The sequence below is a fragment of the Castor canadensis genome, chromosome 9, assembly GCF_047511655.1.
Source record: "Castor canadensis chromosome 9, mCasCan1.hap1v2, whole genome shotgun sequence".
Classification (NCBI taxonomy): Eukaryota; Metazoa; Chordata; class Mammalia; order Rodentia; family Castoridae; genus Castor; species Castor canadensis.
Genome location: NC_133394.1, coordinates 122,793,244 through 122,800,593, shown reverse-complemented (window position 1 = coordinate 122,800,593; position 7,350 = coordinate 122,793,244). Strand labels below are relative to the sequence as shown.

General features: G+C 45.3%; 1 pseudogene; it reads left to right on the top strand.

Moving 5' to 3' along the window:
- Nucleotides 1-3,700: 3,700 nt before the first annotated feature.
- LOC109684542 (adenylate kinase 2, mitochondrial-like) lies at nucleotides 3,701-4,556 on the top strand (annotated as a pseudogene).
- The last annotated feature ends 2,794 nt before the right edge of the window (nucleotides 4,557-7,350 follow it).

Below are 7,350 nucleotides of genomic sequence, written 5' to 3'. Positions count from 1 at the left end.
ATGGCAACCATTGACAGGAAACTGGTTGTAGAGCTCTTCTGGCCTACTTGTACAGTATGGTCACTATGACATAGCCCATGCAGATGAATGGTTCAAAACCCACTGAGCTTAGTCCCTTTCTAGTCCCAAGGGGCTTCTGGTCCTCAGAAAGTTCTTAAGGTGGGAACCGGCCACACTCAACTTTGACATCTGGTCCGTTTTACAGAGCACAAAATAGACCATATAACATCTTCAGCCCCAAGATTCGGACTCTCATTGCTCCCTTTGTTATCTTTTGGGTTTTTCATTTGAAGATCCTATAGGATTCCATTGTATAATGAAAAACTGCCCCTGTTATAAATGTTACCAGAGGAATTGTTTGAACTATTTCCTTCTCTACTTTCTCCAGCTTTCACCTTCACTTCATCATTGCCTGGTAGCTCTGACCTGTCCTGATTCCTCAGGGAATCTGTGAGGTTGCAAAAGGGGGACTTTGTTTCCTCATGCAGATGTTTCGGCTGTCAGGAGACATTTGTGTAACAGATGTTTCTTTCCCAGGTGGGTGTTGAGTGAGTCCTAAGCAGGAGATGTTTCCAGCCCTTTGCTTAAGAGGTCAGTTGTCCTTTAGAATCGATTTCATTGTAACTTGTTTTATTTCTCCAGGACCCTGGTTGGCCAGGTCATTGTTTCCTATTATGCAGGTCCGGAGCAGCTGAACACATTGCTCAGTCTCCTGTGGCAGGGTTGGAGTGCTTCAGAGTCCTCTTCTGGGTCTAAGGCTCTGTTAGACCTTGGTGATCACCATCTTTGCGGTGATGCTCCCATCGCTTTGTTCTTGTTTCCATAGGATAAGAAGAGAACGTGGTTTCCAGGAAATGGACGTGGTTTCCAGGGAATTGTCATAGTGGTGCTGCCTCCCTGAAGTGGCAGTGGCCAAAGCACACCTGGGCCCTCTTCTGGGTGGTAGCTAGCTAGCTATGTCACCACCCAGCAGGGCTGGTAGTGTGTGTATGTGTATGTGTTTGTGTGTGATTACTTTCTGTTTGCTTTGTAGAACATGTGTGGTTCACCAGTGGCTGGTGGTGGTGCATCATGTGTGTCAGGGAGAGGCTGAAATCTTTTTTTTTTTTTTTTTTTTTTGTGATATTGGGGTTTGAACTCAGGGCCTACATCTTGAGCCAGGCTTTTTTCTGATGGGTTTTTTCCAGATAGAGTCTCATGAACTATTTGCCAGAGTTGGCTTCGAACCTCGATCCTCCTGATCTCTGCCTCTTAAGTAGCTAGGATTACAGGCATGAGCCACCAGAGCCTGGCTCAGAGGCTGAGATCTTTATTTAGCTCATATACTTCAGCTCTCAAGGAGGGCACTCCTCGACAGATTAGCTGTGATCACAGTTGTGTAATAATTGTCTTGGGATCTCTAGTGCAGAGGTTGGAGGAGGTCAGGACCCACAGCCACCCAGCAGACACCACTCTGGCTTGCCAGCTGCTAAAATGGAGAAGCAAGGGCTGGTGGAGTGGCTCAAGCGGTAAAGAGTGCCTGCCTAGCAAGCGTGAGGCCCTGAGTTCAAACCCCAGTGCAGCTAATAAACAAATACATCAGTAAGTAAATAAAAAAAAAAAAATGGAGAAGCAAATATCCTATGGTCTCCCTAGGACCAGACCCTGAGGTATCACTTTCTCTGTGCTGTGACAGAATTGGTGCTGGAGCTGTTTTCAAAGGGATCTACTATAACCTCTTTCATTTATGATTTAGAGTCAAAGTTTAACCTAACACTTGTGGGCTTTTCATTTGTGTGTATTTGTCCACGTCACACTTAGTACGTGGCAGAAGTGGGTAGGGTATCTTTACAGTATCATGTTGTTAGGAGATGTCACACAGGCTTCTGTAAAAACTATGTTGTTTTCTTTCTGCTTTAGAAATGAGTAGTTCTGGTTAGGGAAGTAGCTCAGTGGTAGATTGCTTGCCTGGCATTTGGAAGGCCCTGAGTTCGAATCCCCCTGCCCAAAAGAAAGCAATAAGTAGTCTGCTGGGGTGTAGTTCAGTAGTAGAGTTCTTGTCTAGCATGCACAAGGCCCTGGTTTCCATCCCCAGCATTAAGGATGGAATATACTGTCTTCTGGCTTAATTTAACATTACCAGTTTTTTGAGCATTTTACAATTTATCAATCCTCTCATGAAAATTTCTCAGTCGCCACAGAAAAAGCCACTGCCTGACTTTATTCCTTTGTCAACGCTTGCCTTTGCTGTCCCCTGGTGTCTGTCACTCTATTTTTGCGTTTCTTTTGCTGTCTCCTTGAGGTCTTCCTCTTCTCATCTAGGCCATGACTTGCAAGTCTATGTGGGGCTCATTTTTCTTTGCAAAGTCTGAGAAATCATAAATCATGCCAAAGCCAGCTGTCTTGTCACCATCAAAACAGGTTCTGAATCCAAATACAAGAATGGCACCTGGCATGGAGCTGTACATTTTGGCAAGTTTTCCCCAAATTTCTGTCTTATGTGCTGCTGCCTTCCCACGGTGAAAGGCATCAGTGACATTTGGTTCCTCTGAAGTAGTCAGTTGATCGTGAACTTGCTGGTCCTGATAGCTATTGTGTCACTCATCTTGGTATCTGATCCTCAGGCAGCCGGAGAGGAAAACAGCAATATTAGCAGTTTTGCACTTAGAAAATTGTACTTACCTCTTTTAAGAACCCCTCCTTATTTCCATGTCCTTTTCTAATGGCAGCTATAATCTCTCTCTTCTCTCTCTCTCTCTCTTTTTTTTTCTTTTTAGTAGTGGGGGTTTAAACTCAGGGCAGCAATAATCTCTTAAAAAGCAATTAAGGAGCCAGGTGTTGGTGACTCATGCCTATAATCCTAGCTGAGATAGGGAGGAATGCAGTTCGAGGACAACCCAAACTAACAGTTTGCGAGATTCCATCTCTAATATAACCAGAGCAAAGTGGACTGGAGTGTGGCTCAAGTGAGAGAGCCCCTGCTTTGCAAGCTTGAAGCCCTGAGTTCAAACCCCACTCCCACCAGAGGAAAAAAAAAAGGTAGTTGTTTATAAATGAGGGCTGGGGTCACAGTACATCAGCAGCATGGCGCTTGTCTAGATGCACAAACCTTTAATAGTTTCAAATTTCTGTTACAGCAACCTGAAATCTCTCTTTTTTTTTTTTTTCGAGTGGCTCTTTCGCCTTATTTTTGTGAAGGGTTTTTTGAGATAGGGTCTCATGGAACTATTTGCTTGGCCTGGCTTCAAACTGTGATCCTCCTGGTCTCTGTCTCCTGAGTAGCTAGGATTACAGGGTGAGCCACCAGTGCCCGGCTAGTCTTGTCCATGATTAATTGCTTTATTCTGATGCTTTTCTGAAAGCATTGTGTATTTAAGGAAATTCCTGGGAAGAACTCTGGCAAACATAGGTTTCTGATAACTTTAAGATAATACCAGGGTCCCCAGGAACTGGTAGCTCACACCTGTAATCCTAGCTACTCAGGAGGCAGAGATCGGGGGATTGCGGTTCCAAGCCAGCCTGGGCAAATAGTTCTATGACACCCTATTTCGAAAAAAAACCTTCACAAAAAAAGGGCTGGTGGAATGACTCAAGGTGTAGGCCCTGAGTTTGAAACCCAGTACCGCAAAAAAAAAAAAAAAAAAAAAAAGTGGTGTGCTGGCTTGAAAGCACTACACATGTAAGGTGTGTGGGTAGGTGGCAATAAGAGGCTTTGGTGGACATGGTTGCAAACATACCACCAGCAGCTGAACCAGGTATCCTAAATGCATGTGGTACCTTCTGCTGGGGCTGCCCAGGGCTGGCAAGAGTACCCAGGAGCCCAGATTGACCAAAACTTCTGTGTCCACTATTTGGCCACTGGGAACATACTGAGGGGCATGGAAAGTTCTGGCTTAGAGCTGGAAAAAAAAATTGAAGACAACTATAGATTCTGGGAGAGATGAAACGATAGTGCAGCTCATTGAGAAGAATTTGGACACCTCTTCCCACCTTCACAAGATTGTGGAGGTTGAACCCAGGACCTCAAGCATGCCTCACAAGATGTTTTCCAGTCTCCCACCTACCCTAAGGTGGGTTGACATCAGTTCCTGAAATAACAGATCTTTTTTGTTGGTGGGATTGGGGTTTGAACTCAGGTTTCATGATTACTAGGCAGGCATTCTACTACTTGAGCCACTCTGCCAATCCTTTTTTCTGTTGGGCATTTTTGAGAAGGATACTTGTGAACTACTTGCCTGCACTGGCTGTGAACCTCAATCCTCCTGATCTCTGCCTCCCGAGTAACTAGGATTAGAGACATGACCCACCAGCGCCTGGCTGTGAACATGACTTTCTTACAGATGGCTTCCCTCTGACTGTAAGTAGGCAGAAATGCTGGATGACCTCCCAGAGAAGAGGAAAGAGAAAGTTGATTGTGAGATTGAATTTTGTATTCTAGATTCTCTGCTTATCTAGAGAATCACTGGAAGGTTGATTCAGCCCATGAGTGGCCAATCCTACCACAAGGAGCTCAAACCCTCCCTGCTATAAAGGAGTCCATGAAAGATGACATCACTGGGGAGCCATTGATCAGATGATGACCACCTGAATATCTACCTATAAGCCAACAATCTGCCATAGTGCACCTCAGACCTCTAATGTCATCTCCAAAGCCACATCCTAGTGACAGAAGGCCAGTGAGACTGTACCACTGTTCATCTCCCCACAGTGTAGTGGGATCCTTTGATCCCTTAGGTACTGGGCACTGGGAAGAGGGGTCAGGGGAAAGAGGAAAGGTAGGGGTGGTAAGAGGATCAAGAGGAGTTTTTTTTTTTTTTTTTTTGTGGTACTGGAGTTTGAACTCAGGGGCTATACTTTGAGCCACTCCACCAGCCCTTTTTTCTGGTGGGCTTTTTTCCAGTTCAGGTCTCATGAACTATTTGCCAAGACTGGCTTTGAACTGTGATCCTCCTGATGTCTGCCTCCTGAATGGCTAGGATTACAGGTATGAGCCACTGGTGCTCAGCTCAGGGCCTCATGCTTGCAAGGCAGGCGCTCTACCTCTTGAGCCACTCCACCAGCCCTGATTTGTGTTGGACATTTTCGGGATAGAGTCTTGAGCACTATTTGCTCAGGCTGGCTTCAAACCATAATCCTCCTGATCTCTGCCCCCTGAGTAGCTAAGATTATAGGCGTGAGCCACTGGCTGTTCATTGTTTTTGAGTTTTCATTATTTACCTGTGTATTGGGCTGGATTCTGAGTTTTTTTAGGTTCTTTGATCCAATATTTTCCACAGAATCACTAAGAACAAGAACTACTCACGCATATAATCTGAACAACTTGACTGGCATAGATCAGGAGGATTGAAGTTTGAGGAGACCTCCATTTCCAAAATAACCAAAGCAAAATGGAATGGAGGTGTGGTAGATCACCTGTTTTGCAAGCACAAAGCCCTAAGTTCAAACCCCAGTCCCTCCAAAAAAAAGAACTACTTTTGTGGAGAATTGAGAGGATCCTGGTTCAAGGCCAGCCTGGGGGAAGCAGTTAGTGAGACCCCCATCTCAACAAACATGCAGGCATGGTGGTTCACACCGTAATACCAGCTATGTGGAGGCATAGGTAGGAAGATTCAGGTCTGAGGCCAGCATGGGGAAAAAAAAAGCACAAGTTCCTCGCTGAAAAATAACTAAAGCCAGCAACAAAACAATCAAACCCCTCCTCTGTTCCTGAGTCCTGTATTCTGAAACTGAACAATTCAATGTAAATTTCTTTCTTTTCTTTTTTTTTTTAATGTAAATTTCAAAGGACAAGTCTCATGGCTGATGTGTGGGTCACACGGATAGTTCACTAGAATGCACAATGCCATAACCAGAAACATACAAACTGCCAACCAAGACATACGTGCAGGACGCCATGCTGTGGACAGTTTTCCTCAAGGCAACACAATAAGGCTCCCCCCATCAGAATGAAACTCTTTCCCCTCTTCATTTTTCCTAGCTGTGTCTAGGTGTTTTGCTCTGCAGGATGTTGCTGTGGCTAGAATTTCCCATGAGCAGCTTCTGCAGTCAACTGGATGACATGCTGGCTCTGTTGTGCCAAGTATAGAGTTTTATGTGACCTAGGGTGTCCTTCGTCCTAGTGGTACCTACCTGGTGGGTAGCTTTTGCAATCTTCCTCCCTGACACAGCTGTTGTTCCACCAGTGCTGGTGTCCCCTTTGTAGAATCAGACTCTTAGAACTTCTTGTTCCTCTCTGCTGGTCATAGGATCCTAGATGATAGAATTGCTACATACTAGCTAAACTGAATCTGAGTAGGGCTGGCACCTGTTGCACCTGGATAAATATAGTGCAAATAGAAACAAAGTTGCAAAAGTTAGTTAATAGGCCCTTTGGTTAAAAGAGTCTTTTAGTGGCTGGGCATGGCAGCAGATTGCTATAATCCCAGCACTTGGCAGGCAGCAGCAGGAGGATGATTTAAGTTCAAGGCCAGCCTGAGTTACACAGCAACTTTTTGTTGATGGTGTGAGGGTTTGAACTCAGGCCATTTTTTTTTTCTTTGCAGTACTGGGGCTTGAACTCACGGCCTTCACTTTGAGCCACTCCGCCAGCCCTTTTTGTGATGGCTGTTTTCAAGATAGGGTCTGGTGAGCTATTTGCCCCAGCTGGCTTCAAACCATGATCCTCCTGATCTCTGCCTCCTGAGTATCTGGGATTATAGGCGTGAGCCACTGGAGCTGGGCAGAACTCAGGGTTTTAGTGCTTGCTAGGCAGGTACTCTACCCTTGAACCACATCTCCAGCCTGTTACACAGCATAGCAATTTTGAGGTCAGCCTGAGCTACATAACAAGACTCTGACTCAAAAAAAAAAAAAAAAAGTGTTCATTTTCTGTTGTTATAATGAATGCCACAGACTAATTTACGAAGAATAAAAGTTTCTTGGGCCTAAGTTTCCAGAAGATATTTAAGAGTGGGCGGCCACCTCTGGTGAGAGCCTGCTTTCTGGTAGAGGTGCTCCTCAGAGTTCAGAGGCAGTGAGGGAACGCATCTTATGGTAAGACAGAACACTAGCTCAGGTCTCTCCTTTTCTCCTTGCAAAGTCTCAGTTCTGGCAGGTACAGGCCCACTCTATGGCCTCATTTAACTTCAGTTATCTCCCAAAGGTCCCACCTTCAACGACCACTGTGAGATTAAGTTCCCACCCTTTTACTACCTCACGGTGGGGCTTAAATTTCAACATGAGTATTTTTTGTGGTACTGGGGTTTGAACTCAGGGCCTTGTGCTTGCTAGGCAGGTGCTCTACCCCTTAAGCCATTCCACTGGCCCCACATGAGTCTTGGTGGGGACATTCAAACCATAGCAAACAGGTAATCTCTTCATCTGGCCACTGTT